The following is an 18,782-nucleotide window of genomic DNA, read 5'->3' as shown; positions in this document are numbered from 1 at the left end:
GGAGGTACTTTATTACGACGCGTCGGAGAAATCACAAAGGGATTTCTAGCTATCTCATAACAGAAGCAAGCTTTTATACAGTCTTGGGTGCAGGGTTACATCATATTCATAAGAGGCGTGGTGTGGGCGGAGCATGGGCGGAGACATCTATTTTGAGGATTATTCATGGTGGTCCTTCGATGCCTTCCTCATGGGCGAGGGTCTTCTGATGAGTCTTCCTCTTTAAACTTTTGAACTCTTATCCTAATATGGTCAATTCCCGGTGTACTTGGCTTGGTTCCCATGGCTTGGCACGGCTCTTAGGGTCAGTTTGACTTTGGCACGGCTCTTAGGGTCAGTTTGACATTATTAGCTCTGATCATGCTTAGCTTGTCAATTCCCTTATCCCTATCTCTCTTTATTGTTTGCCCTGCTTACCAAACTTCAAACAGAAGGATCCACCAGGATTGCTTCTGGATTAATGAATAACCTATCATACAGCATTATCAATAATTCCAGGATTGCTTCCGGATTAATGAATAACCTACCATACAGCATCATAAGCAATTCCTGAGTGTGGATGGGGGCGAATCCCCTTGTACCTAACATGAGACCACCCACCGGTGATATGGGATATGGCTCTAGTGTTAGGGGTCACGTGAGTAGCTAATGGGATGGGAATGGGATAGGACTGCTCAGGGTTGATTTTCAGTCTGTGACTCTGCCTAAGCATTTTGATAACAAAATTATGTTCTTGCGCAGTAGTAAAATGCTGATCGGATGGGCAGTTTGGGGCTTCATTTCCCCCCTTTTCTTATAACATATGAATTCTTTCGTCTAATTCTATTCCTATAGGGCGCTGATACGCTCGTACCATAGCCCAAACTATTTGAGTTCTTTTCATTATAATCCTTAGTCTCCACCACATGCAAATATTTGTGAAAGTTAACAGTAGCAGAGCTACAATTACTATTAGCATTGTGTGCACGAGGTAGTTGAAGACCTGTGTAGCTGTTGGGGAATATCCTGTAAAGATATCCCACCAATGATGCTGACCTACTTGTTCTACTTTGGTCAGGACATTCTTTATTTTCTCTGAATTATGTTCCACCTGCCATATCATTCGTTTAGTCGTTTGATTCACCTTTTGCATCAATTCCTTCACTTTAGGATGTGCGAGCATTGTTTTAAGAATTTCAACGTCCATCCCTATTTGTAATTTCGGTATCTCTTGATATAGGTTAAAATCTGCGTTAATTAGCTTTTGGGTAGTTATTGGGACAGTATAATGAAAATCTCAACCTATTATCTTGGTAAAATTGCATACACAAAAGTTAGTATTGTTAGTCTCTTCTTGGCAACAATCTATAATGACGTTGTCACAAGCTGTCCTCACGCAAGCACACCCATTCCCTATATAGTAGACTTGTGACTGTGTTCTATTATGCGGAAGCATTTCAAAGGTGCATACACTATCCTCGGCATCCAAGCATAAATCTTCTGCTTCTACCACGGCATTTTCGCAAACATAGCCTAACTGTCCCCTAGGAATACATGCTTCTGTGCTAATCGATTGCCACCTCTTTTTGGTATAATCATAACTAGCCCAGACATTATGGTCTATTGGCTTGACAATGACACCCTGATCTATTGTCCCTAGAGTGAGGATGGGAAAGATAGCTCTTTCCTCTGCCGCACTAATGGTGAGGACATAGGCTTCAATGTGTTCTTGTTGGGGTTCATAAGTGAAATTTACTAACTGCCACCAGGCTTGGTGGTCTTTCTCGAATTGTGTGGTGTGATTGTCCTTTAATATCGTTTCCCTTATTTCTTGAGGTAATATACCTGACGTTCCTTCTCTTATTATTCCTGCCGCTACTGATTGTACCCATTGTTGCGTTTGAGGGCATTGGATGGCGAGCACAATGTCTTTGCTAAATTCCCCTGTATAATTAACAAGCTTCACAAAATCCTCTGCAGTATGGTTCGCTACCATGGTTAGTAATTTTACTACTAGCGATTGTGTTTCTGCTAATGTAAGCATGGATGAACTGAGGGGCATCTTAAGCTTTCCCAGGTTCGTCGTGACGGTGCTTAATTTGTTCACTAATACCTCTTGATCTATCATGTTTAATATACCAAATCCGGTGCCGACCCACCCACTAAGATCTCTTTGTGCCCTCCTGTGATAAGACCTTGTCGCTAGCCATGCATTCCATCCCTTGAGGCTTTGCTGTATAAATGGGCGGCAATCCTTCTGCAAATGTGTAACATCAGTATGGATGTTCATCTGCACCTTCTTCAGAGAATAAGTGGGGTCTAATAATAATTTTAGTTCATTAGATTTTCTTATCACCTGAGGCCCTATAAAGGTCAGGTTATGCACTATTTTACATTCCACCGGTGGAGTGATTTCTTGGGGTAAGTCTAGATCTGGATACAATGGGATCATGCCTTCCGATAATGCCACCTCATATTGGACAGCCCGCTGAGGGAAGCTAATACCCCGCTTCAGCGTTTTCAATTCCCTTTCGCATGTGAACATCATCGACTGATCTAATGTAAATGCCATCTCACACTGTGCCCTCCCTTCCTCAGGACCACTAGATACTACGATCTTTCCCGCAGGAGAGAGAAGAGGGTAGAGGTCAAGTGTTATGTTTCGAGGATGCAGTTCCCCAAGCGAATCTTCCGTATAGATTACCGAGTTTCGGGGTTGTGATCCGGGTGGATCTTCTCGGAAGTCACTCCACTGACATGAGATTGGGCTCTTTTGCTGGGTCCAGACAGTGGGCTGGCCCATCTTTACTGGACTAAAGGTAATTAAGTTATGTTCAGGGGCTAGCATCAAGGGTTTAATTGTTAATACTAGCTGCCTTGTTCTCCCTTCTACCGGGTCAAGTTCTCGACACCCAATTTGGATTTGGTCTCCCTTGTATGCTACCATGGAGGACTGATCCCATACTTTACTCGGGTATGGCTGATTGTTATGCAGAGCATAAACCTCGAAATAGGGTCCCTTCGTTTCCAACTCTGGGTGGATACACTGGTGTGCATAAGACCATGGGTCTATTGGGGCATAGTCTTGGGGAAGAGCTATACTTATCGAGAGTCCAATGATCAAAGTTGTAAGGGTTTGAGGTGGAGTCAGGATCATGATGTCTGCTCTTGTTTGTTCTCCGGAGCTTTCTTGACCCGTGAGTAATGGATCCACGCAGGTCGCTCCTTGATCCGAACCGCAGTGAAGGTAGTCAGCAGCACTTGGAAGGGTCCCTCCCACTTCTCTTGTGGGGGTTTTCCTAAAAGATTCTTGACATACACCCAATCACCGGGATTAAACGGATGCAATTTGCAATCAGGTTGTTTAGGTTGGTGCTCTATCATTACAGTAGCATTCTTATCAAACTGTTTCCCCACCGTAATTACATAATCGTAAATGTACTGATTACCAATTGTGGTGGTTTGACCAGGAAGAAGTGGGAATTCTGGGAAGCTGTGGTCAAACCAATGAAGGTTTTGAGTTTGAGACTGGCACCTGGTGTAGCCAGTGGGGTTTGGACACACCTCCGAGAATACACAGGGGTTAAAAAGCAGGGCACTGCCCCTGGCAGGCTCTCTTGGGACGTCGCGGCGAAGAGGTCAGATCTCTCCCCCGTCCAGTCGCTGCTGCTGGGCGGGGGAGGGGCAGCCACGTGGTAGGCCCTGGGCCTGGACAGAGATGGGAGGTGAGGAGGCCTTCGAGGATGGAAGGGTGGAAAGATCCCAGAGAGTCAGCCCTCGGGCAGCCATCCCCCCCCCAGGAGGGAGAGAGAGAGAGAGCCGGCGACACCGAATGTGATAGCAGCCGGCCCAGGAGGAGAAGGGGGGGGGAGAGGGCCCGGCCGGAGCGGCAGCGTGTGTGGGAGTGCTGCAGCTCTGGGACAGACAGAGACTGAAAGTTTTAACCCCTTTCTTTCATGATTGGGGCCTTGCAAAAATGCTAATCCTCCTCGAAGCTGAATAAGAAGGGAGATAAGAGATGAGATGAGACAAGGACCTGGCCCGAAGAACGTGGAGATGATTGAATGGGGAGAGATGATTTGGAGTGGCCTTTTGGCTGGACTTTTCTTGTGGCCATGGACTCAGTTGTTCCTGTGACACAGACTGCACTTAGGCGGAAGCAGTGGCTCAGAACCAGGAGGGTTCATCGTGAGGACCCCCCGGCCCCAGGGGGTTGGAAAAATATGGGGGGGACAGATGTCCCAAAGCAGAGACTGTGCCTTTTTGGAGTGAGACAAGGCATCCTTGAAAGACAACCCTAAAAGCAGCTCTGGTCCATGCGTCAGTGGTGAGAGCACTGGGCATGGAAGGAAGATGTCACAAGCGGCAAAAGGACTTTTTCCGGGCGGTGCCGAAGTGACAGGGAAGCACACGAGGTTTCAGTGTGTTTCCAGGGGAAGCCTATGGAACAAGAAGGACTCCTTTCCTCTTCATGAACTGATGTTTGAGTATACTAAAGTGTCGTGCCAGGCTGGGCAGTTGGTGTTTTGGGAGAATGTATCGGATTGGGAAAGTCAGGTAGTGGGGAGGAGGAAAGTGGTTTTTGTAAGGTTTTCAATTTTTTTTTTTTCTTTTCCTTATGGTTTTTTCCCTATTTTCCTGTAGTTTAGGTAATAAAGTGTTCTTTATGTTTAAGCTAAAGCCTGTTTTGCTTATTCCTGGTCACATCTCACAGCAGACACCAGGGTGAGGGCATTTTCATGGGGGGCACTGGCTCTGTGCCAGGCTCAAACCATGACACCAATTTGGTCTATAGCGTCCCCATTTACAACTTGCATAGTATAAGGTCTACCATACAGAATTTCAAATGGGCTTAACCTTTCTTTTGACCTTGGTTTGACTCTTAGCCTCAGCAGAGCAATAGGCAAAGCTTGATACCACTGCAAATTAGTCTCCTGGCATATTTTGGCAATCTGCTGTTTGATAAGATGATTCATCTTTTCTACTTGCCCACTGGCCTGTGGACGGTAAGGCGTGTGTAATTGCCATTTGATTTGTAATGCTTTGCTTATTGGCCTTACTATTTTTGCACAGAAATGTGTACCCCTATCTGAAGAAATGGTCTTTGGTACTCCAAATCGTGGAATAATTTCATTCAATAACACTTTAGTTACTTCTCTTTCCTTATTTGTCCTGCAAGGGAATGCTTCAGGCCACCCAGAAAATGTATCAGTTAATACCAACAAGTACCGAAACCCCCCTTTTCTTGGGAGTTCAGAAAAATCAATTTGCCATACTTCACCTGGGAATTTACCTCGATTTATTGCTCCCTGGTGTATCCTAGTCCCTGTATTCGGGTTGTTCTTCAGGCATCGCTCACACTGGGATGTGACATGTTTTATGGTGGTAAATAATTTTGGCCCTGCTATCCTAGCTTGCAGGTACTGATAGAGCGGATCCAAGCCCCAGTGGGCTTTCTCATGTTCTGCTTTTACAAACTGCCACATCACGTTTCCTGGTATTACTAGCTGTCCCGTTTCCAATCTACCCCAACCATTTTCTAGTATTTTGCCCTTATTCCTTTGAATCCATCTATGATCTGATTCCTGGTAATCTGGCTGGATATTGGTATCCAGTTCTCCTGGTATTAGGGCCATTACTTTCACTTCCTTAGCCCTTGTGGCAGCCAATTTAGCTTCTGTATCTGCCTTCCTGTTCCCTATTTCTGGAATAGTATTACCTTTCAGGTGTCCCTTACAATGCATTATGGCCACTTGTGCTGGGAGTTGGACTGCCTTTAGCAATCGCAGAACCTCTTCTGCATGTTTGACTGTTTTCCCTTGTGTAGTCAACAGTCCTCTTTCTTTCCAGATGGCCCCATGGGCATGCACAACTGAAAAGGCATATTTAGAGTCAGTCCATATATTAATTTGCATGTTCTCTGCCAATTCCAAAGCTCGAGTCAGAGCTATCAGCTCTGCCTTTTGGGCTGAAGTCCCCGCAGGCAAAGAGTTTGACTCAATTACTTCTTCTGTGGTAGTAATTGCATAGCCAGCCAGTCTTACTCCCTGCTTCACAAAGCTGCTGCCATCCGAGAACCAGTTGTCTGCATCTTCGAACGGCTCCTCTTTGAGATCCGGATGACTGGAGTAGACGGCTTCAATTGTTTCCAGGCAGTCGTGTTCAATGGATTCTGCTGGGGCTCTTCCTTCTAGAAATGAAGCTGGGTTCACAATGTTAGTTACCTGAATAGTTACATCATCTGATTCAGCCAGGATGGCCTGGTATTTTAGGAATCTGGAGGGCGACAACCAATGATTGCCTTTCTGTTCCAGCACAGCCGACACAGTGTGAGATACCAGCACAGTCACCTTTTGACCCAACGTGAGCTTCCTGGCCTCTTCTACGTTAATTATCACTGCGGCCACTGCCCTCAGACAGCCTGGCCATCCTTTACTTACTTCATCTAGCTGCTTGGAGAAGTAGGCCACAGCTCTCTTATGTGGTCCCAACTGCTGTGCTAGGACTCCTAGGGCCATCCCTTGTCGCTCATGGGAGAACAGCCAGAATGGTTTTGATACATCTGGGAGACCTAAGGCTGGTGCTCTCATTAGTTCCAGCTTTAACTTCTTGAAGGCCCCTTCTGCTTCGGGAGTCCACACTAGGACATTCTTGGATCCCTTCAACAAGTCATACAATGGTTTAGCGAGTATTCCGTACTGGTAGATCCATAGCCGACACCAACCTGTCATTCCCAGAGAGGCGCGCAGATCTTTCACCGTCTCTGGTTTAGGCATCTGGCAGATGGCCTCTTTCCTAGCTGCTCCCAGGGATCGCTGTCCTCTGGAGACTTCATATCCCAGGTACACCACTTCCTTTTGCACCAGCTGTGCTTTCTGTTGAGAGACTCGATATCCGCTTAAACCCAGGAAATTTAGCAAGGAAATGGTCCATTCAATGCATTCTTCCTCTGTCACCGTTGCTATTAGGAGGTCGTCTACGTACTGCAAAAGGGTACCATCTCCCAGCGGCCTTTCCCACTGTTCTAATTCTTTGGCTAACTGGTTCCCAAAAATCATGGGGGAATTGGCCCATCCTTGGCGTAATACCGTCCAGGTGAGTTGGGTCTTTCTCCTTCTATCTACAGACTCCCACTCAAAAGCAAAGATCTTTTGACTCTCAGGGGCTAGGGGAAGGCAGAAGAATGTGTCTTTCAAATCTAATATGGTAAACCTAGCCAAATTATCCTTTAGTCTAGTTAGAAGTGTGTATGGGTTAGCAACTACTGGATGTAATGTCTTGGTTATTTCGTTTACTGCTCTCAGATCCTGAACTAGTCTGTAAGCCCCATTAGGTTTCTTTACTGGCAGGACTGGTGTATTAAAATCCGATTCGCATTCTACCAATAATCCTAATTCCAAAAACCTTTTGATTATGGGCTCAATCCCCTTCCTGTCTTCTATCCTTAAAGGGTATTGTTTTCTTTTCACCGGTTTTGCCCCAACTTTGAGTTCAACAACAATCGGTGCTGCTTGTTTTGACCTTCCCGGTATATCAGTAGCCCAAACTAATGGGTATGCCTCGCTCAGGATTCGCTCGAAATTGTGACTCTCAGGTTTGGGTTCCACACAACTGATTGTTAGGCTTAAAGCTGTAATCAGTTGTTCCTCATTTACTTGAAATTCCAATTTGTCCTTATTGAACTTTATTACGGCTCCCAAGTTTTCCAATAGGTCTCTTCCCAATAAGGGTTTTGGCGAATTTAGTAAATACAGGAACTGGTGAATTCCCATTTGTTTCCCAATTTTGTATTTAATAGGTTTCAAAAAGTAAGCCTTTTCTGGTTGGCCTGTTGCTCCCACAACTTGTACAAATTCATCACTTTTAGGTACCAATTCCTGATTTAAAACCGAAAAGGTTGCTCCCGTGTCAATCAAAAAGTTCAATTCCTTTTTACCTTCCCTAGCTCCATTTTAACCAGTGGGTCTGCTAGGGTACGGCCCACCGGTCCCCCTCATTCACTATCCTGATGTGTGGTAGTAGTGGTGGCCATCAGCCTTTCCCTTAGTCGGGGGCATTCTTGCTTCCAGTGTCCCATCTCTAGGCAGTAAGCACACTGATTTGGCCCTACTCTAGTTGGGTGGGGTTGGAACCTCCCCCTCCCTCCTATTGGGTTGCCTCTACCTCTTCCCCATACTCTGATTCCAAATGGGGATTTAAACCCCGATACCAAATGGGGACTCAAACCCCAATACCAAATCCAATACCAAATGGGGACTCAAACCCCAATACCAAATGGGGACTCAAACCCCAATACCAAATCCAATACCAAATGGGGACTCAAACCCCAATACCAAATGGGGACTTAAACCCCAATACCAAATCCAATACCAAATGGGATTATGCCAAGGCGTCCCTATGGCTCCCGTCGGGCGACTACGTCTAGTCCCCGTTTCCCAATTAAAGCGCTTTGTTCCAAATTCAATATGCAATAAACAATTAAAATACCTCATAATTGGAGCAGGAGATGCAGGAAACCCCTCGTCCACCGAAGAGCGCTGGTCCGGGGGGGGAGTCTCTTCTGACAAAAATCTGTCAGGGGCGCCCGAGGGTCCCGGCCCCGGACCCAGCTCCGGAGGACGTTCAAGGGTCCGCTCTCCTGTCTGGTTGTCTCACCTGGGTCGCCAGATATGATGCCGAATTTTGCCCCAAAAGGCGAGAATAACTGCCTAAGAGACTCAAGTAAGTCAACATAGACAGGAGGTATTTTATTACGACGCGTCGGAGAAATCACAAAGGGATTTCTAGCTATCTCATGACAGAAGCAAGCTTTTATACAGTCTTGGGTGCAGGGTTACATCATATTCATAAGAGGCGTGGTGTGGGCGGAGCGTGGGCAGAGACATCTATTTTGAGGATTATTCTTGGTGGTCCTTCCGGTCCTTCATCGCGGGCAGGGCAAGGGTCTTCTGATGAGTCTTCCTCTTTAAACTTTTGAACTCCTATCCTAATATGGTCAATTCCCGGTGTACTTGGCTTGGTTCCCATGGCTTGGCATGGCTCTTAGGGTCAGTTTGACATTGGCACGGCTCTTAGGGTCAGTTTGACATTATTAGCTCTGATCATGCTTAGCTTGTCAATTCCCTTATCCCTATCTCTCTTTATTGTTTGCCCTGCTTACCAAACTTCAAACAGAAGGATCCACCAGGATTGCTTCTGGATTAATGAATAACCTATCATACAGCATTATCAATAATTCCAGGATTGCTTCCGGATTAATGAATAACCTACCATACAGCATCATAAGCAATTCCTGAGTGTGGATGGGGGCGAATCCCCTTGTACCTAACATGAGACCACCCACCGGTGATATGGGATATGGCTCTAGTGTTAGGGGTCGCGTGAGTAGCTAATGGGATGGGAATGGGATAGGACTGCTCAGGGTTGATTTTCAGTCTGTGGCTCTGCCTAAGCATTTTGATAACAAAATTATGTTCTTGTGCAGTAGTAAAATGCTGATCGGATGGGCAGTTTGGGGCTTCAAAAGCACCGTGGGTAGCACCAACTGAAAGAGACATTTGCATTTTTATGGTTAAAATTCAGGTTGCAAGCAGAAGAGGGCCAAGAGCAGCCATGATCTGCAATTCCCAAGGCAGAGGCACCAGCAGCCTCCTCCTGTCACCTCAGGGTGAGTCAAACAGAGCTGAAAACAGCGCTGGAACCCGATCCTTTCTTCCTCTGAGGGCTGGCTCAGGGCAGCACAGGCGGGCCCTGAGCAGTCAGGGCTGTGTGTGGGTGCTGGTTGCTCTGCTCCAGAATTGAGCTGGAAAAAGCCCTTGGGAGCCGAGGCAGGAGCAGGCAGGAAGGGGCCAGTGCTGCTGCTGCTCCTGGCCGGGAGCCCCGGCTGGGCCGGGCCGGCGCCCCCTGCGCTGTGGCTGCTGCTGCTGCCAGAGCCGGGCGGGACTCGGGGACAGGGAACGGACACGGGGGGGCAGCAAAGGCCTGGCGGCTGCAGGGATGGTGGTGCTGGGGCCGGGGCCAGCACAGAGCTTCAGCCCGCAATTAACCCTGAGGGAAACGTTGGGGAAAGGCTTCATTTCAGCCTTTCTGCACTTGCAGCTGTGAAGGGACTGAAATGAAAGGAGAACAAGTAGGGCCCAACCTGTTCTCCTGCCTTAGGTGGAGCCCCGGCCCTGAGGCTGAGAGGGGCTGTGAGGGGCCATCAGTCATGAGGTGCCATGAAGGGCCTTGAGAGGCCATGATGGGCCATGGGGAACTCTGAGAGGCCATAGGGGTCTGTGAGGGGCTGTGGGAAGCCAGGCACCTCATGGAACCAAGGGTCCATCATGTCCCAGCAGGTCTTTGTGGAACCAAAGGGACCATGGTGACACTATGGAGCCTCACGGTACCACAGGTCCATTGTTACACAGCAGCCACAGCAGGACTGCAGAACCAAGGAGATCATTGTGACACTGCACAACTGTGCAAACGTGTGAGCCTACCAGGGAAAAGGCAGGAGCAATGCCCTGGAAAGACACACCACAGGCTCTGGGCACTCCTCACAGCTCAAGGTGAGAAAAAAGGCTTCCCCATGGTGTTCTGCAGCACTATGTTAATTTGTCCCAGTTCTGTCCTCTCCATTGGCCTTCTCTACCCCTTTTACACTTATATGTTCATGTTCTGGTGAGTTCTCCCTTCCCATTGGTATGTAACCCTGTCCATCTACCCTGGCATTCCCTACTGGTCCCTTACCAGTGTACCACCCCTGAGCCCTCAGACCATTGGATCCTTGGTGCTCTCCACTGCACCCACTTTCCCTACATTTGTACTCTGGACAATCCTTTTCTCTTTGGCCTCTGGACACTTTCAGTGTTTCTGTGTGTATATGTGTGTGTGTGTGTGTGTATGTATCTGTGTGTCTGTATGTCTGTGTGTTTGTCTGTGTGCTGTTGCTCTCATGGCTCCTACCCATTGGCACAAGACACTCTCGGGGAAGATTGTGTCCAGACCACCTAAGACTGCAGTGTACTGGTTTAGGGCAAATTTGTTAAAGAATCTGCAAAGGAGGGCCCCTCCCCCCAACTGGTTCGGGAAAAAATTCCTCGGAGAGAGGTGGAAAGAACCTGTTTATTTGACTGGCCCTGCACCCCCCAGCACACAAAATGAACAATACCCGATGACACCGCTTTGAGAAAGATGGCAAAATCAGAAAGTCTCTTTCGGGGGGGTGGTTGTTCTGTTCTCAGTCCCTCGGGCTCTGGGCCAGCCGCTGCAGCCGAACCTTCGGTGTTCCCGAGTCCCAGTCCGGAGCAGGTTCGAGATGGTCACAGGAACAGGAGAGGAGAAACAGTCCAGGAAGCAATGTGGACTGTTTAGCTAGAACTAGCTAATAAGCAGAGGCAGAAAGCAGAGCAGAAGCAAGAGCAGGAAAAGAGAGCAAGCAAAAGCAGCAAGCTGAAGCTGGAAGTGAAAAAACAGTCTTTTGTACCGCTTTCCTCTGTGTCCTTGATAAGAGAAACCCAAACAAAACTTCCACTCTTCAGTGCCAGTCTTAAAGGCACAGAACAGATGAATGGGGATATACAAGCATCATAATGTCACCCCAGGACATTCCACCCCTTATCCCCATATCATTCTTACCCCACAATCAGATCTCCCTGAGGTACACATCGTGTTGTTCCATCTCTTTGCATTATCCACCACGTGCAACCTGGTCCCTGAGCAAAGACAACCCCACGAATGGGTTTGTCTGTACTTGAGGCAGAATTGATCCACACAGTCTTCCCTAACAAACCTCTGATATGTACCACTGGGACTTTGTCCCCTTCTATTACATTCAGGGACTCAGACTAGGCAGGACCTGCTCGGTTGGTGGAACCTCGGGTGTTAACTAACCAGGTGGCTTTTGCCAGATGCTGCTCCCAATTCTTGAAAGATCCCCCACCCAAAGCTTTCAACTGGGTTTTTAGTAGTCCATTGTACCTCTCCACTTTTCCTGCAGCTGGTGCATGGTAGGGAATATGGTACACCCACTCAATGCCATGTTCCCTAGCCCAGGTGTTGATAAGGCTGTTCTTGAAATGAGTCCCATTGTCTGACTCGATCCTCTCAGGGGTGCCATGTCTCCACAGAACTTGCTTTTCCAGGCCCAGGATGGTGTTCCGGGCCATAGCATGAAAAACAGGGTAGGTTTCCAACCATCCAGTGGTGGCCTCCACCATGGTCAGCACGTAGCGCTTGCCCGTGTCTGGGGCAGTGTGATGTAGTCAATCTGCCAGGCCTCCCCATACTTGTACTTGGACCACCGCCCACCGTACCAGAGGGGCTTCACTCACTTGGCCTATTTGATGGCAGCACACGTCTCACAGTCATGGATAACCTGAGAAATACTGTCCATGGTTAGATCCACCCCTCGGTCTCGTGCCCACTTATAGGTGGCATCTCTGCCCTGGTGGCCTGAGGCATCATGGGCCCATCGAGCTAGGAATAACTCTCCCTTATGTTCCCAATCTAGGTCTATTTTGGACACCCCTATCTTTGCAGCTTGGTCTACCCGCTCATTGTTTTGGTGCTCCTCGGTGGCCCTATTCTTGGGTACATGGGCATCTACATGGCGGACTTTCACAGGTAGCCTCCCTACCCTGGTAGCAATGTTTTTCCACTCACCAGCAGCACAAATTGGTTTCCCTCTACGCTGCCAGTTAGCCTTTTTCCACCTCTCCAGCCATCCCCACAGAGCATTGGCTACCATCCATGAATCAGTGTAGAGGTAGAGCTTTGGCCACTTCTCTCTCTCAGCAATGTCTAGGGCCAGTTGAACAGCCTTGAGTTCCGCAAATTGGCTTGATCCACCTTCTCCTTCGGTAGCTTGTGCAACCTGTCGTGTGGGGCTCCATACGGCTGCTTTCCACTTCCGGTTCATCCCTACGATGCGACAGGAACCGTCAGTGAAAAGAGCGTAGCGTGTTTCCTCTGGGGGCAGTTGGTTATACGGAGGAGCCTCTTCAGCACGTGTCACTGGTTCTTGTTCCTCTTCATCTGTGACACCAAAATTCTCACCTTCGGGCCAATTTGTAATTACCTCCAAAATCCCAGGGCGATTCAGTTTGCCTATACGGGCGCGCTGAGTGATGAGAGCAATCCACTTGCTCCATGTAGCACTGGTGGCATGGTGAGTGGAAGGAACCTTGCCTTTGAACATCCACCGCAGCACGGGTAGTCGGGGTGCCAGGAGGAGTTGTGCTTCAGTGCCTATTACCTCCGAAGCAGCCTGGACTCCTTCATAGGCAGCCAGGATTTCTTTCTCTGTTGGAGTACAGTTGGCTTCAGACCCTCTGTAGCTTCGATTTCAAAATCCCAGTGGTCGACCCCGAGTCTCCTCAGGCACCTTCTGCCAAAGGCTGCAGGACAAGCCATGGTTCCCGGCTGCAGAGTAGAGCACATTCTTCACCTCTGGTCCTGTCCTGACTGGGCCAAGGGCTACTGCATGAGCAATCTCCTGCTTGATCTGGACAAAGGCTTGTTGCTGCTCAGGGCCCCACTGGAAATTGTTCTTCTTGCGGGTGACCAGGTAGAGAGGGCTCACGATCTGACTGTACTCAGGAATATGCATCCTCCAAAAACCTATTGCACCCAAGAAAGCTTGTGTCTCTTTCTTATTGGTGGGTGGAGACATTGCTGTGATCTTGTTGATGACATCTGTAGGAATCTGACACCGTCCATCTTGCCACTTCACTCCCAGGAATTGAATCTCACTAGCTGGTCCCTTTATATTGCTCTTTTTAATGGCGAAACCAGCTCCCAGGAGGATCTGGATGATTTCCTTCCCTTTCTCGAACACTTCCGCAGCTGTGTTCCCCCACACAATGATGTCATCAATATACTGCAGGTGTTCTGGAGCCTCACCCTTTTCCAGTGCAGTCTGGATCAGTCCATGGCAGATGGTGGGGCTGTGCTTCCACCCCTGGGGCAATCGGTTCCAGGTGTACTGCACTCCCCTCCATGTGAAGGCAAACTGAGGCCTGCATTCTGCTGCCAGAGGAATGGAGAAAAATGCATTGGCTATGTCTATAGTGGCGTACCACTTCACTGCCTTGGACTCCAGCTCATACTGGAGCTCTAATATGTCTGGCACGGCAGCACTCAGTGGTGGAGTCACCTCATTCAATGCACGATAGTCCACAGTCAATCTCCATTCTCCTTCAGATTTTCGCACAGGCCAAATGGGGCTGTTGAAGGGTGAGTGGGTCTTACTGACCACCCCTTGGTTCTCCAGCTCTCGGATCATCTTATGGATGGGGATCACGGCATCTCGAGTGGTTCTATACTGCCGTCGATGCACTATGGAAGTGGCAATTGGCACTCGTTGCTCTTCTCCCGTCAGGCATCCTACTGCAGATGGATTCTCAGACAACCCAGACAAGGTGTTCAATTGCTGGGTGCCCTCTGTCTCTACAGCAGCTATTCCAAATGCCCATCTGAGTCCTTTTGGGTCTTTGAAGTACCCACTTTGAAGGTAGTCTATGCCCAAAATACATGGGGCCTCTGGGCCAGTCACAATAGGATGCTTCTTCCACTCATTTCCCGTTAGGCTCACATCAGCTTCCACCAAAGTGAAATCCTGGGATCCCCCTGTCACACCAGCAATAGAAACAGACTCTGTCCCCACATGTCTTGATGGGATTAACGTGCACTGCGCACCAGTATCGACCAAAGCTTTATACTCTTGTGGTTCCGATGTGCCAGGCCAACGAATCCACACAGACCAGAAGACACGATTTTCCCTGGCCTCTACCTGGCTAGAGGCAGGGCCCCTCTAAGCCTGGTTATCATTCTTTCCCTGGGTGTATGTTTTGGATGTTCCTTCGAGGGGATCAGACATGTCATCATCATACCTGGCCATTCGGCTACGGGCAACTGGAGCTGCTTTCCTCCTGGTGGCTTCCTTCAGTTCACGCACCCATCGTGCCAGAACAGCGGTAGGTTTCCTATCCCACCTTCTCATGTTTTCCCCACAATCACGCAGGTAAAACCACAGCTCAGCTCGTGGGGTGTATCTTCTCTCACCATCTGGGAAAAGTCTGCCTTGGATACAGGAACCTCGGATCTGTACTGCTGAAATTTGGAGAAGGTCTTCTTTAATCTCCTCTTTAAGCTTCTTATGGTTCTCCTTTATCTTATCCTCTAAGTTCTGCAGACGTGTTTCTACCGCTGCGATTCTGGCATGTGTCGGGCCATGTACAGCATCTGCATATGCTCGGAGCTTCCTTGCCATGTCAAGCACAGTCTCATCCCTCTCATCCCTCTTCATGATGGCTAAGGCAGAAACAGATTCTTGTGGCCCGAGTCGTACGAGTTTTCGCCACATCACAGACGTGCATGGTACTAAGTCTGGGTTCCTAGTTGTTACATCATCTGAGAAGATAATCTCAGCCACAGCCGTTTCTCTCAGGCGTTGGATCCCTTGCTTTATTGTCTTCCACTGAGTCTGCTGCATATAGAGATCATCTGCGCACAGGTATCTTTCTGCTACACTTCTTAGGACCTGTTCCCAGAGGCTGTGAGAGTTAGCCCCCCTCATCATTCCTTGGTCTATGACAGGATCCTGTGACAGGCATCCGAAATGCCTGGCTTCAGTGCCATCCAAAATGGTAGCCTCGCCTGCAGCATCCCAGAGACGGACCAGCCAACTAATTATGGATTCATCAGACATTCGAGTGTAATCCTTCCGTAGGCCACGAAGGTCCTTCAGGGAGAAGGACTCATTATTGGCATCTGATCTTGCATCTGCTGCTTTGACTCCTGACTTTACGTCAGGAGGCACTGAGGTTCCTTCTCCTTCATCATCATCATCATCATCATCCACTGGTCAATTGGTCTTGGCTGTGCATTTCCCACTTCTAGTGCTGGTAGCAACAGCCATGGGTTTAGATGCCGGCTTCGAGCCTGGAGTGTTAGCTGCAGCCTGAGTCACCGGGACAGTTGCTGATTTATCTCCCTGCCCCCCTGCCTCTGTCTGCTGCCCTAGAGTATCTAGCAGTGTGCGATAAGCATATGCCAGGGCCCAACTCACTGCAATGACCTTCCTCTCCTTAGGCTCATCCTGGTACTTCTCTTTCAGATATTTCCCCACCTCAGCTGGGTTCTGAATTTGTTCATGGGGGAAATCCCAGACTATAGGGTCAGAGAATTCCTTCAGGATTTGGCCCATATCCTCCCATTTCCCACACCACTTAGGATTTTCCACACCAGGGTTTACTCCTGAGTCAGGGGTCTCATCAGCCCGTCTAGAAATCTCAGCCCTCATTCTAGAGAAGCAGCAGGCTGTATAGAGGAAGGTTACCAGATTGAATACCAGGAAGATGATTTCTTTAACACTGAAGGGAAACTGAACATCCTTCACTAGTGATGCAACTGATTCATAGGAGAAGGAGGAAAGCAGAGGCTGAAAAACCTCATTCCCTCCTGCTCCTCCTGCGACAAACTGGATGCATAACCATAACCATGAACCATTCATACCTGGAGCAGACCCCAGCATGTTTATAAACTTCTTGCACATTATTGCCACCAAACCCAGCAGGATAGCTATTCTGGTCCCAGCCCCTCTGATGTAAAAACTACATATTAGGGGCAATACTAAAGCTATTTCTGGATAAGAAAATAAACCTAGGGACCAGAGAGGTATTAAAATCTCAAAAAACCCTAGGGACCAGAAATGCATGCAAACCTTCACCCCAACAGACATTATGAATCCAAAAAGCATGGCTATTAGCTGATTTAAACGAACACAGAGTAATAGCAGCCAAAATGCAGTCAAAACAGGGTTTTTCCACTCTCTCTCTCTCTTGCTCCACGTTGGGCGCCAAAAATTTGTACTGGTTTAGGGCAAATTTGTTAAAGAATCTGCAAAGGAGGGCCCCTCCAGAAAGCAAAAACCCACATGGCCCCTCCCCCCAACCGGTTCGGGGAAACATTCCTCGGAGAGAGGTGGAAAGAACCTGTTTATTTGACTGGCCCTGCACCCCCCAGCACACAAAATGAACAATACCCGATGACACCGCTTTGAGAAAGATGGCAAAATCAGAAAGTCTCTTTCGGGGGTGTGGTTGCTCTGTTCTCAGTCCCTCTGGCGCTGGGCCAGCCGCTGCAGCCGAACCTTCGGTGTTCCCGAGTCCCAGTCTGGAGCAGGTTCGAGATGGTCACAGGAACAGGAGAGGAGAAACAGTCCAGGAAGCAATGTGGACTGTTTAGCTAGAACTAGCTAATAAGCAGAGGCAGAAAGCAGAGCAGAAGCAAGAGCAGAAAAAGAGAGCAAGCAAAAGCAGCAAGCTGAAGCTGGAAGTGAAAAAACAGTCTTTTGTACCGCTTTCCTCTGTGTCCTTGATAAGAGAAACCCAAACAAAACTTCCACTCTTCAGTGCCGGTCTTAAAGGCACAGAACAGATGAATGGGGATATACAAGCATCATAACATCACCCCAGGACATGCAGCAATAACTCATTTTTTTTTCATTTACTCTGTGGTGTAAATGAACCATTCTGTCTAATCAATGATCAGAAAAACCAGAGCTGTATTTATAGAAATTTTATAGGGTATTCTATGATTAATCCTGTGGGACAAATAGCGTTTAAGTTCAATTCCAATGTCCAATCTTTTACACCTTTGACAAAGACTGGGGCTTGGATTGGATACAGCCATTCCCAGTCTCCTCTCTTAGAAGGAATTTTAGAAGTCTACGGGCCCTGCACAAGTTTGAGGATCCATGGTGGCTCTTTCGTGTAATATCTGCACCTCATGTATCAGGAGGAGTTTCTCCAATAAAGAAATAAAGCTTTTGCCTGAAACTCCCTTTGTGCCCATGACAGGATCCCCTGTGAGTGTCTGAGACATCCCGGCTCTTTGGCAGCCTGGGGACTCCTGGGATGTCCACCATGGAATGGCTGTGACTGCCTCTGACCACAGGGCTCTTTACCATCCCCAGAAAGCCGTGGGAGGTGTCCATGGAGCCCCTGTCTGTGCCTGTGACATTCCAGCTCTGGAACAGCCTGGAGACTCACTGGAAAGATCCCGAGGAACCTCTCTGAGGGTCTGTGACAAATCTGATCTTAGCAGGCAACCATCACAACCCCCTGTTGCTATGGTCAGTATCCATGGCAACATCACCAACCCCCTGTTGCTATGGTCAGTTTCCATGGCAGCTCCATGGAGACCCCATGCCAGGGGTGGTTGCCATGGACACCAGCTCAGGCCTGCAGCCACAGCCCGTTGCCATGGCAACCATTGGCAGCCCCCATCCCCAGGCTCATGGGATCCCAGAACCACAGAATTGGCTGAGCTTGGAGGGACCCATCAGGATCCTCCAGTCCAACTGCTGGCCCTGCACAGGACACCCCAACAATGCCAGCCTGGGGCCTGGCAGAGCTGTCCAAACGCTGCTGGAGCTCCGAGAGCCCTGGAGCTGGAACCCTTCCCTGGGGAGCCTGGGCAGGACCCCAGCAGCCTCTGGGCAAAAACCTTTTCCTGACATCCAACGTGAGCCTGCCCCGACTCAGCTGCAGCTGTTCCTCCACTCCTGTCCCTGGGCACCAGAGGGAAGAGGTTCCCACAGCCCCAGCCAGGGGACCCGCTCCAAGGCTGTTGCCATGGGCCATCAGGGCTGGGACCAGCTGGGATGCTCGGTTTCCACAGGCCGGGGGTTCAGGAATGGGGATTCCCCCAATTTCTGGTCCCGCTAAAACCGTGCTGCCCTCGCTGCCCCGCCTGCCTCCCATGGAAAGCACAAAAGGCAAAGATCCCAGGCTGGGATAGGAACAATTTATCGGGAA

The sequence above is a fragment of the Zonotrichia albicollis genome, chromosome 9 (genome assembly GCF_047830755.1).
Source record: "Zonotrichia albicollis isolate bZonAlb1 chromosome 9, bZonAlb1.hap1, whole genome shotgun sequence".
NCBI classification, from domain to species: domain Eukaryota; kingdom Metazoa; phylum Chordata; class Aves; order Passeriformes; family Passerellidae; genus Zonotrichia; species Zonotrichia albicollis.
Note: the sequence above shows the minus strand (reverse complement) of the source record.